Here is a 12,587-nt window from a genome sequence, read left to right as displayed (position 1 = left end):
TCTGAAACAAACACAATTTATATTGTTCAAAAATTAAAGTAATATATATTAAGTCTATAATTCAGGACAGATACATGGATTTATTTACTTTTTTGAATATTCATAGTTAAGCATACTTAACTGTATCAAAATATTTGAAAATTCTTCATATATCTAGAAGTGTAGTCTAGTGTTTTAACATTTACATTATCAATGTTATTTGTTAAATATGATTTCATGGGGGATTTCATGGAGCTTACCTCTAAATTCAGGATAAATTGATGTAGGGTAAATAGTTATCGTTGTATGCTATAATGGGAGCTATTTTGATTTTAACTGGAAGGTTGGTTAACATTTTTGTGTACAAAATGTACTTTATTTGGAACAAGTGAATTGTCTAATCTTTGTAATCAGAAGTGAAATAGGACACTTGCATTAGTAAAGGAGAAATAAGAAAATTGACATTTTTGTCACAAGCAATGATATACTAAAAAAACTCAAGGATTGCATACTAAATGTTTATAAAAATAAAGTAAATTAAAATGAATTACTTTTTTTAATCTAATCAGATAGACCTTAAGTTTAATCATTTTTAGCTATCAACATTCTAAAACATAGGTTCCCAAAAGGCCGGGGGGGGGGGGGGTCGTGAAGAAATTCCGGGGGGAGGCGCAAGGCAACCCAGCCACACCCCTCCCCCCCGTCAATCCCACCCCAAGTTTTGCTGCTTTTTTTTTGGGAGGGGGAGGGGGGCGTGATGGTTTCTCAAAAATCAGAAAGGGGGGCGTGATGCCGAAAAGTTTGGGAACCACTGTTCTAAAATGTATATTCAATGAGCTTAACCGTTTTATAGAAGTTTTTTTAAAAGTTACTCTCCTAAACTCCCATCACTGTACTGTGCCAGAGATTAATTTAGTTTGTTATACCAAAAAAAGCATGAATGGAAAGTGCAACATTTTATAAACATTACCCAGACTGCAAATATTCTGACAATGAGATCATCAGAATATTAGAGAACTATAACAAAACCTGAAGATTCCCTTTAAGGTCATTTTGCAACATCCACAATATAAAAACAAAACTAAATTTAATTTAAAATTAATATGTTGGGTCTATTTGCTTTAAATCCTATTCATAGTTAAAACTAGCCATAGAATACTCTGCTGGATAACACAAATACTTACTATCTGCCACTGCTTTTTTACCTAGAAACAGAAGAAAAATTGAATTGTACAAAGTGTAGCTTTACATTTTTCACTTTCAAGTTTTAAGATGCAGAAAAACTACTGTGTAATCAAACTTGGAGCACAATTTGAGATGACGACAGGGAATATACAAGATCTGAAAAGTGAAAGATACTGAAAAATATATTTTGTTAAAGTAGTGATCAAATCAAGCTGCTTAAAAAAAAAAAATCAGCATACAGGGCATCCTAGCTATAAGTCACCCTCACGTACATCCGTTCCGCACTAAAGTCACTGACGCTTGTAGGAACAGATTCATTGCAAGTCCCCTCATTCTCCACTCTTAAGCTGCACACAAAAAAAATTGTGCAAATGGAAGTCATCCATGGGAAAAAGATTCCCTGCTTTAAGTTGTTTTGCTGTAAGTCCAAGTTTTTGGAATGTACCTTGGATTTATAGTGAAGACAGCCTGTACACTGTAATTTTTTTATAACTGTAGTAAAGTGTTAAAAGACCTTACAGTATTCATAGCATTGGGCCAGAAGTATTCATAGAAGTGAATACTCCTGGCCCGAGATATACCAAATTCATTAGTACCCTCCAGAAATTCCATTGGTTTTCAGAATTAAAAAAAAGAGTCAAACTACTAAATCTATTATTAAAAAAAAATAAAATAATAACCTTCAAGACAGTTGCCATTCAAGACCTTGCAGGACTAAATCGATTTTGACTTAACCTCCCCCTGGACAGGGGCTGCTGCTACTCTGCCCTGCTGCTTCTGATACAGATACAGAGGCAGCAGCACAGAGTGGCAAGAGGCTCCTCAGGAGTGGGGCCAGAGTGCACTGGCTACCGGCCCCACTCCCGGGGACTACAGAATAGTCGAGTAACAGATAAGAAATCATGAGGTCAATCGACTATCAATTAACTGATATTTAACATCCCTAAAATGTAACCAGGTACTAGGGATGTGAAAGCCCAAATGTGTACACGGTTAAGTGATGAGCCTGAGTGTGATTACACGCAGGCCTTCATGGGGTACATGCAGGCTTTCAGTATGCACGGAGACCCGCCTATACCCCCAGCGCCACTTCAGAGGCAGGAGCACAGGGGGAGAAAAGGGGCAGCTGACTCCCTATGCACACTGATTTCCAGGGAGCAAGACAGCAGTATGGGAGTGGGGAGGTTGGTGGCCCGATACTTGCGTACACCTCCCCTCCATGTGTAACTGCTGTACATGTTTACTTGATTAAACAGATTTTAACATCCCTAATTTCCATATAATCAAAAACTTTATTATAGATTCAAGTGTACAGAAGTGCTTTTGCCAGTATGGTTTATTTCACTTTGGGAACCAGTATAAATCATAATGGTAAAAATACATAAGCGAAAAAAAAAAAAAAAAAAAGTAAGCATTGTCTACATGAGGGGGGTTTGCTGATATAGCTTTCCCAGTAAACCGTTTGTAGTGTAGTCCTGACCTTAGTGAAGTGATAAAGCGACTGCCGATCATTTTCAATAAATATTTAGGCATTTCCAGACAATTCAACAATTTTATTTAGAGGGCTCGACAAACTATAGAATCTACTCGCCTGTGGCGAGTAAATTTCAGTCGCACGCCCCATTTACCAACAGCGCGCACATGCAATGCGGCTCTTGCACATGCGCAGTGCGGGGCTGGTGAGCGGCTTTGCCGCCGTTTGTCAAGCCCTGTTTATTTACAACAAGGGTTTCAAAAAAAGCACATTAAAGCTAAGATTGAAAAAAATGTAACTTACCACCATAGGAAATTTTGTAATAGACATATGTAGTTAAGGCCAATCCAACCCATATTTCCTGGTAAACCGTAGTGTAGTATAGCTTCATGTTGCGCCATGTTCTAGTAAAATACTGTAACATCTGAAAATTATACAAAAATTGTCATTATAATGAATTTTGCTATTATATCCACACCCCTGGGAAATAATTCTCTATTGCTAAACCAAAAAATGGTGTTAGATAGAATCAAAGTTAAGAGTACACATCAACAAGAGAGGTAAAAGCAGTACAATGATTTGGTAAATTATCCCCAAACTCAAACATTACATGTCCAGATAATTCAGCATTAATGTTGCAAAAGACTGCTTGGTGCTACCACAATAAAAATAATAACGAATAATAAGAATAGTATAACTGGAAGGAACCTTGAGAGGTCAAGTCCAGTCCCCTGCACTGATGGCAAGACCAAGCACCATCTAGACCAGTGGTTTTCAAACTGTGGTGTTTTCTTTATTTATGGCAGAGACGGGGAAACTTTTTTGGGTTGGAGGCTACTGACCCACAGAAAAAAAATCAGTTGGGGATCACAGGTGAGAAGCAAAAAAACTCCCCAAACCCTCAACTGAGACACCTCACTCTCCTGGAGCTCCAGCCCTAGGGCACGAGGGGAAGGGACAAGGAGGACTGAAGTTCAGGGCTTCTCATAGGCCAGATTTACTTTTCTCGTGTTCTGGAGTTAGTAGATTTTATGGATCCCCCTTAGGCTCTAGGGTAGGGACAAAAATGAGTGGTTCAGTGTATGGGTCAGGACTGCCAGTGAGTGGGATAGGGATGGGGTGCAGGATCTGGGCGGGAGGTGGGGTGCAGAAGGGGGAAGAGGTTGCGAGGTCTGGGTGGGAGGTAGGGTGCAAAAGCAGGCTGGGAGTAGAGTGTCTGGCTAGGTGAAGGGAGCAGAAGCAAGGGAGGATGCAGTGTGTGCCCAGGAAGGAGAGTTCAAGAGCAATGGTAGATACAGGAGCAGGGTGAGGGTAGGTGTTTGACAGAGAGAGGGTGCAGGAGCAGCCTCGGGGTTGGGTGTCTGGCTAGGAGGGAGGGTATCAGAGCAAGCTGGGGGTGCGTGGTCTTGGCAGGAAGAGGGGGGACTGTGGGGTTTTGGGCATGAGGGGGAATGCTTACCTGGCTTCATGCCCCCTTGCAGCAAGGAAAGCTTCTGGACAGTGTGCTGCCCTTCTCCCAGCAGGGTGGGACCTCAGCCTCCCTCCTCCCACATGCAGTGGGGAGCCTGCACAGCTGCAGCACCAGCTTCCTGCTCACATGTGAGGGGTACGGGAAGGTGAAGAAAGCCCCTATTCCGCCAGAGCCAGCTTGCGGAGAGTAGCAGAGTGAGCGGTTCTGTGCGCTGCCATTCCCCCAGCAGGGTGGGGAGGGGCGGAGGGAGAGAGTGTGGCAGCATATGGAGTGCACATGCCAAGTCCTAGTGTGCTCTGCCTCGCAGTGCCTGAGCCAGGCTCCACATGGTCCCTATCAGGGCTCAAGAGGCAGCTTCAAGGAGTGGCTCCGCTGGGTTTTTCCTTAGACCCACCCAGTGCACTCCCACCCCCGTCAGTGACCTCTGTAGTGCCGCCTGGAGATGGAGGAGGAGGCACGATGCAGCAGGACCAGGGGCCCTGCACAAGAGAGATGGTCCCACGGGGAACAAGGTGGGGAGGAGAAGATGGACTGTGTGGTGGTGGAGTGTTGAGTGACTTGAACTTGCTGGGAAGTGGCACATACGATGCTGGAGCTTGGAGAATGCTCCAGTTTCTAGCTTCTGATCTGCTCCGGAAACCATGCACCACTGGAATTGGCCCTGGCTGCCCACTGGGGAACTGCCTATGTACTCTGGGGGGCGGGGCAGAGATGTGTTGCTGCTGCGTCATGCTAGTGATGAGTGTCTGCGAGGCTGTCCCAGGAGGGGAGTGAAATGGCAATGCCATTTCTAGCCAGATCTGTCAAGGCTCTCTGGGACATTTTCCTACTTAATGGGGACACAGTATTTAAATTTGAGACCGTCTCAGAATATCCAGGACATAGGGTTGGCATAGCCATGGGCCAAAAAGTTTGAGAACCATTAATCTAGAACAGTGGTCCCCAACGTTTTGGGGCTGCCGGGCACCTGGGGGCGGGGCCGCTCACGCGCTGGACGTACGGGGGCGGGGCCGCTCACAGGCCACGTGACTGGGGGTGGGGCCAAGCATGCGCTGCACACCCGGGGCCAGCACCGGTACGCGCTGCGACCCTGGGCAGGGGCCGCCCAGGCCCCACGCGCCCGGTGCCAGCACTGGCACGCGCCGTGACTACGGGGCAGGGGCTGCCCATGCGCCCGGGGCTGGCACCTGCCGCACGCCCGGGGGCGGGGCCGGAGCCAGCCCAGATTGCTCCGCGGGCGCACATAAATGGTCTGGCAGGTGCCATGGTGCCCACGGGCACCACATTGGGGACCACTGATCTAGAACATCTCTGACACTCACCATCCCATCTCTGCACTTAAAATCTCCCATGATAGAGATTCCATAACCCCTACTAGGCAACCAATTCCAGTGTTTAACCACCCCGACAGTTAGAAAGTTCCCCCTAATGTCCATCCTAAACCTACCATGCTGTAATTGCCCATTGCTTCTTGTCCTATCAAAGGTAAAGGAGAATAATTTTTCTCCCTCCCCACTTTCAAATATTTTTTAGGTGCTTGAAAACTATTATATCCTCTCCCAGTCTTTCAGTATTCCCTCATAAGTCATGGTTTCTAGACTTTTTTTTGTTGCTCTTCTCTAGACTTTTTTCAATTTGTTGGCATCTTTCCTGAAATGTGACACCTAGAATTTGACACAATACTCCAGTTGGGGCCTACTCTGTGCTCTAATCAATTATGGGTCAAGTAACCTACCACCAAGAGCTCTTAACACATACCCACCTATCCTTAGACCACTCACAATTCATTGCAACCACCAGAAATGTTGCATACAAATTAGATGAAGGTTGGTGATTCATTGTTTCCTCTGATAGCACAATACCATTTAAGAGAAAAGTTACCTGAACTTTTGATCTGATGCTGTTAATAGCCTATGTAATCATAACTAGGTACAATAGTTGCTAATAACGTATCTTGTTTACAGCCTAGTATCTTCAGATATAACCTATGTATAAATTCCAATCAATTTTATTCCTTTATTAAGACCAAACTCATTTAGAACAAAGAAAAGACTAACATACTGAGTTTTATAGGAAACTGTTCAAATTAATTTTATAATAATTAGTAAGTTTGTAGAATTGTAAGTGTGTGGTTTGTAATCTATCCTGTAAATCATCTTCTGTGCCTAATGACTGGAAAATAGCTAATGCGACATCAATATTTAAGAAGGGCTCTAGAGGTGATCTTTGCAATTACAGACCAGTAAGTCTAACTTCAGTATCAGGCAAATTAGTTGAAACTAAGTAAAGAATAGACTTGTCAGTCACATAGATGAACATGATTTGTTGGGGAAAAGTCAATATGGTCTCTGTAAAGGGAAGCTCTGTCTTACTAATCTACTAGAGTTCTTTGAGGGGGGACAACAAGCATGTGGACAAGGGATCCAGTGGATATAGTGTACTTAGATTTCCAGAAAGTCTTTGACAATGTTCCTCGCCAAAGGCTCTTAAGTGAAGTAAGCTGCATGGGATAAGAGGGAAGATCCTCTCATGGATTGATAACTGGTTAGAAGACAGAAAACAATGGGTAGGACTAAATGGTCAGTTTTCAGAATGGAGAGAGGTAACTAGTGGCATCCCCCAGAGGTCCATACTAGGTCCAGTCCTATTCAACATATTTATAAATGATCTGGTAAACAGTGAAGTGGCAAAATTTGCAGATGATACTCAACTACTTAAGATAGTTAAGACAAAAGCAGACTGAAGAGCTTCAAAAGGATCTCACAAAACTAGGTGACTGATAACAAAATGGCAAATGAATTTTAACATTGATAAATGCAAAGTAATCATAGAATCATAGAACTGGAAGGGACCTCGAGAGGTCATCGAGTCCAGCCCCCCGCCCTCAAGGCAGGACCAAGCTCCATCTACACCATCCCTGACAGATGTCTATCTAACCTGTTCTTAAATATCTCCAGAGAGGGAGATTCCACCACCTCCCTTGGTAATTTATTCCAATATTTGACCACCCTGACAGTTAGGAATTTTTTCCTAATGTCCAATCTAAACCTCTCCTGCTGCACTTTAAGCCCATTACTCCTTGTCCTGTCCTCAGAAACCAAGAGGAACAAATTTTCTCCTTCCTCCTTGTGACACCCTTTTAGATATTTGAAAACCGCTATCATGTCCCCCCTTAATCTTCTTTTTTCCAAAATAAACAAGCCCAGTTCATGAAGCCTGGCTTCATAGGTCATGTTCTCTAGACCTTTAATCATTCTTGTCGCTCTTCTCTGTACCCTTTCCAATTTCTCCACATCTTTCTTGAAATGTGGCGCCCAGAACTGGACACAGTACTCCAGCTGAGGCCTAACTAGTGCAGAGTAGAGCGGCAGAATGACTTCACGAGTTTTGCTTACAACACACCTGTTGATACAACCTAGAATCATATTTGCTTTTTTTGCAACAGCATCACACTGTTGACTCATATTCAACTTGTGGTCCACTATGACCCCTAGATCCCTTTCTGCCATACTCCTTCCTAGACAGTCGCTTCCCATCTTGTATGTATGGAACTGATTGTTCCTTCCTAAGTGGAGCACTTTGCATTTCTCTTTATTAAACCTCATCCTGTTTACCTCTGACCATTTCTCTAACTTGCTAAGGTCATTTTGAATTATGTCCCTATCCTCCAAAGAAGTCGCAACCCCACCCAGTTTGGTATCATCTGCAAACTTAATAAGCGTACTCTCTATCCCAATATCTACATCATTGATGAAGATATTGAACAGTACGGGTCCCAAAACAGACCCTTGAGGAACTCCACTTGTTATCCCTTTCCAGCAGGATTTAGCACCGTTAACAACAACTCTCTGACTACGGTTATCCAGCCAATTATGCACCCACCTTATCGTGGCCCTATCTAAGTTATATTTGCCTAGTTTATCAATAAGAATATCATGTGAGACCGTATCAAATGCCTTACTAAAGTCTAGGTATATGACATCCACCGCTTCTCCCTTATCCACAAGGCTCGTTATCTTATCAAAGAAAGCTATCAGATTAGTTTGGCATGACTTGTTCTTCACAAACCCATGCTGGCTATTCCCTATCACTTTATTACCTTCCAAGTGTTTGCATATGATTTCCTTAATTACCTGCTCCATTAGCTTCCCTGGGACAGACGTTAAACTGACTGGTCTATAGTTTCCTGGGTTGTTCTTATTCCCCTTTTTATAGATGGGCACAATATTTGCCCTTTTCCAGTCTTCTGGAATCTCCCCTGTCTGCCATGATTTTTCAAAGATCATAGCTAAAGGCTCAGATACCTCCTCTATCAGCTCCTTGAGTATCCTGGGATGCATTTCATCAGGACCTGGTGACTTGCTGACATCTAACTTTCCTAAGTGATTTTTAACTTGTTCTTTGTGTATCCTATCTATACTATCCTATAATGTTTATTGGAAAAATAATTCGAATGATACATACAAAAAGATGGGGATTACTTTAGCTAACCACTTGAGAGAGATCTTGTAGTCACTGCTGATAGGTCTCTGAAAACATCCACTTTATGTGCAGCAGCAGTCAAGAAAACAAACAGAATTTTGGGAATCATTAAAAAAAAAGATATAGAGAATAAGACAGATAATACCTTATTGCTTCTATATAAAACCATAGTATGCCCACATCTTGAATATTGTGTACAGATGTGGTCACCTCATCTCAAAAAAGATAATATTGGCATTAGAAAAGGTTCAGAAAAGGGCAATAAAAATGATTAGAGGTTTGGAATGGGTGCTATATGAAGAGAGATTAAAAACACTGGAACTTTTCAGCTTAGAAAAGAGGAGACTAAGGGGGGATATAAGAGGTCTATAAAATCATGACCCATATGGAGAAAATGAGTAAGGTTAAGTTATTTACTTGTAAATAAGAACTAGGGGTCACCAAATGAAATTAATAAGGAGCAGGTTTAAAACAAACAAAAGGAAGTTTTTCTTCATGCAGTGCATATTCAATCTGTGGAACTCCTTGCCGGAGGATGTTGTGAAGACCAGGACTTTAACAGAATTTAAAAAAGAACTAGATAAATTCATGGAGGTTAGGTTCATCAATGACTATTGGCCAACACGAGTAGGAATGGTGTCCCTCACCTCTGTCAGAGGCTGGAAATGGATGACAGAAGCGGGATCGCTTGCTGATTACCTGTTCTGTTCACTCCCTCTGGGGCATCTAGCATTGGCCACTGCCAGAAGACAGGATACTGGGCTAGATGGACCTTTGGTCTGATCCAGAATGGCTGTTCTTATGTATCGAAAATTCACTCTATGCTGTGGCAGTATTTGCAACATAAACTTATCACCGGAAATGAAATTGAGACCCAAGATTTTGCACAGGCCACCTAATAGCTATCTTATGTCACTACCATCTTTTCACAGGGAAAAGGATCCCCTTGTCCCCAAGCCAAAGTGAAAAAGCAAATTGTCTTACCTAGATTCATTTAAAATAGTTAAGGGGGAGAGAATAAGAACATGTTCCAGAACAACAAATGCCCATGCTGTTTTACTGAGCTTCATTTAATTAAAATGTATTTACTCAGAAAAACAGAACAATGCTGCTAAAATACCATTTGGCAAACAGACAAGTTCTGAGAGGACTGAAATTAACACTATTACTCCAAGTACACGATCTTTGAAACATAGCCAAGCATCAAGCAGCCTACAAGTATTTTGTGAAAAATTTAGAGATATTATATAACTTCTTCCTATCATTCCAAAAGACATGGAAGTATATGTAAGAGCACCACTCTGAATACCTCATTTCCATTACCTTTTGCCTTGAGAAGCTTAAAGCAATTAATTATACACACAGTACATCTAAACCAACTGCACGTGGATAAAGGACAGCAAAGGACACTGCAAAACTGTAAGAAAGAAGGACAGAGTTTGCAAGAGACTTCAGGTTCAGGTCCCACTGACCTATTTGCTAATAGTAAATAGGAGATTCTTACTGCCACATGGATGTGGAAAGAGTGGGAGAAAGGGAATAGAGGTAAAATGTATGCTATGAAGCACAGACCATCTTTCTTTCTTCTCCTCTTTGCTTACAGTGCTAACCAAAACGTTGTCCTGGTCCACTACAAGGGCTCCAAAGCTATACTATGCTAACTCAAACTGTCAATACATGATCATTAATTTAAAAGGACATTTATTCTTTACTGTTGTGAAAAATTCTGAATACAGAGCAACATACTGTCTTCCCCAGACTTTAGAGAAAACTGTTATACATTTCCTTTCATAGTTTTCCTCAAATGAAGCAGAATGAAAAAAAAAACTAGTATTGTGTTTTCACTGTTGCTATTCAGAGCAATGTATTAGACTTAATACATTTCAAATTGCTTCTACTTAGAAAAGGGATTAGGAAGAAATACATACTAACAGACACATATACCTACCAAAGCAACAAGAGGCTCTGATGTAAGGGGGGAGGAGGGAAGGAAAATATACAGACAAAATGTTTTTTATTAGCAACCAAATAAAAGCAAGGTGCCCAACTTCACATTTGTCTTGCAGCCATTTAGCAATAGGCTAAAATGAAATCTCCACTTTATATACACCTACTAAAAATCCCAGCACCCAGCAGCTACTAAGAGGCGGATATCCGGGCATCTTACAAGGTACTGGCCCATCTTCTACATCAGCTTCTGGTTACTATGTTCCTAGTACAGCTGCCTCGCCCTGCTCTATTCTTTCGAGAAGTGCATCGGGAGCAACAACGTTTCTGTCGTACAGGCAAAGTCTTTGCCTTAAAGAGCTCACCCAAGAGACCCACCCATCACCAAGTGCTGCCGCCCCACGCACCCGCCTTGGAAAGGGAAATTGCGCCGTCGCGGAGGGGACCCCGAGGCTGCAGGGTGCCTAGCAGCGCACTTGGAAACACCCCCTGCAAGAAAAGGTTCAGGAGGGAGGGAGGAATCTCCGCGCCCTCCCTCCGCTGCCTTCCTGCGCCGCTCCCGCCTCCTTCCCATACTCCAGCTTGCTCTGCTCCCCTTGCCCCCGTGTTCTTAGCCGCAGGGCCTGTCTCCTACAGCCCCTGAGGGACGCCACGGCTGCGCGCGCTGCAGGGACGGGAGCGGGCCAGGCCGGGCCGAACCCACCTTGGAGCCGGTAAACCAGGAGCAGTTGGCGAAGGTCACAGAACTCAACGGCCACTGCCGCTGCGCGGGGTATGCTGGGAAAAGAACGTCCAACGAGAGGAGAGGCTAGAACGTCTCCGGAAGCGACTCTCCCACGTCTCCCGAGAGGAGCGAGAGCGGCGCACCTACCCCTGCATGCCGGCTGGCCCCGCTGTAGTGTCTCCGGACAGCGCCCCTTCCCCACAACGCCCCGAGACAAACAGCCCGCTCAGCGACCTGCCTCCCTCATGGCAACCGCTGCATGGGAATCCGCGTTTCTCTCGCCCTTGGAAGGAGGCAGCTTGGGACCCTATAGCGCCCCCTACTGGGAGCAGGCCTCCCAGCTCCCTTTAGAGTCCCCAGCTAGGAGCGGCCCTCTCGATACAGTAATTCCTCATTTAACACTAGAGAGATGTTTCAGAAAATGATCGTGTTAAGTGAAAACGTGTTACGTGGGGTCGATTTTCCCATTGAAAATAATGGAAAGGGTGGAGGTTGTGTTTCAAGCAGTGGTGTCTGTTGAGACCAGGAAATAAGGTTGGGGGAGAAAGGGGACTGGGTTACAGCAGGGAGGGGAGGTGTTTGACTCTGGGGAAGGAGAGGGGAGGGGGATTGGGTTGGGAATATGCATCTGTGATGGGTTTGCTGGGACCGCACTATGTCTGGCGAGGGGGGCGTCACCGGGGATCGGCGCGACGAGTGTTGAACCCTCCGCCACTTTGCAGGGAGGAAGGGGAAGCCCCATGCAGCCGCCGGAGAGGGGTCAGCTGGGGAAACCCCGCCGCTGGCCTGCAAGCAGTGGAAGAGGAGAGGGGGAGTCAGCAGGGAATGGCACGGCAAGCGGTGAACCTTTTGCTGCTTTGCAGGGAGGAGGGGGAAGCCCCACACAGCTGCTGGCAATGGACTGGCTGGGGAAATAGTGTTATTCCGGGGATGGTCGTGTAATTCAAAAAATGTTCCCTAAAAAAAAATTCATGCTATCATGAAAACGTGTTAAGCGGGCACGTGTTAAATGAGGAATTACTGTACACGTTAGTGTCCGTGGCTGCAAGCTGCCTTCTCAACTCCCTATAGCAGCCCCTCTGAGAGCAGCCTTCTGGACTTGTTATAGCCCCCCCCATCCCCGGCCAGGAGCAGCATTACCAACTCCCTATAGCGGTCCCTGCTGAGAGAAACCCGCTCAGCCCCTAGCCAAACAGTCCGCTTGATGCGCGACTGCGGAAGAGCCCACTCAGTGATCTTTTCTCTGTCACCCTTGATGAGGAACAAGGGAGGAGATAGGTCAGAGCACAGCCTCTCTTTCCCCCAAAGCTCTTTGTTGCAAGGGG

At 44.5% G+C, this 12,587-nt stretch overlaps 1 long non-coding RNA gene across 1 annotated transcript; it reads right to left on the bottom strand.

Moving 5' to 3' along the window:
- Positions 1 to 2,937: 2,937 nt before the first annotated feature.
- Positions 2,938 to 11,555, bottom strand: LOC142829070 (uncharacterized). The gene is made up of 2 exons (XR_012903283.1): positions 11,242 to 11,555; positions 2,938 to 3,062 (listed from the first exon to the last, which is right to left on the bottom strand). It is a non-coding gene; the product is annotated as an uncharacterized LOC142829070 (long non-coding RNA).
- Positions 11,556 to 12,587: the final 1,032 nt, after the last annotated feature.

Source organism: Pelodiscus sinensis, chromosome 4, assembly GCF_049634645.1.
Source record: "Pelodiscus sinensis isolate JC-2024 chromosome 4, ASM4963464v1, whole genome shotgun sequence".
Lineage (NCBI taxonomy): Eukaryota > Metazoa > Chordata > Testudines > Trionychidae > Pelodiscus > Pelodiscus sinensis.
Note: the sequence above shows the minus strand (reverse complement) of the source record. Positions and strands in the feature narration are given on the sequence as shown.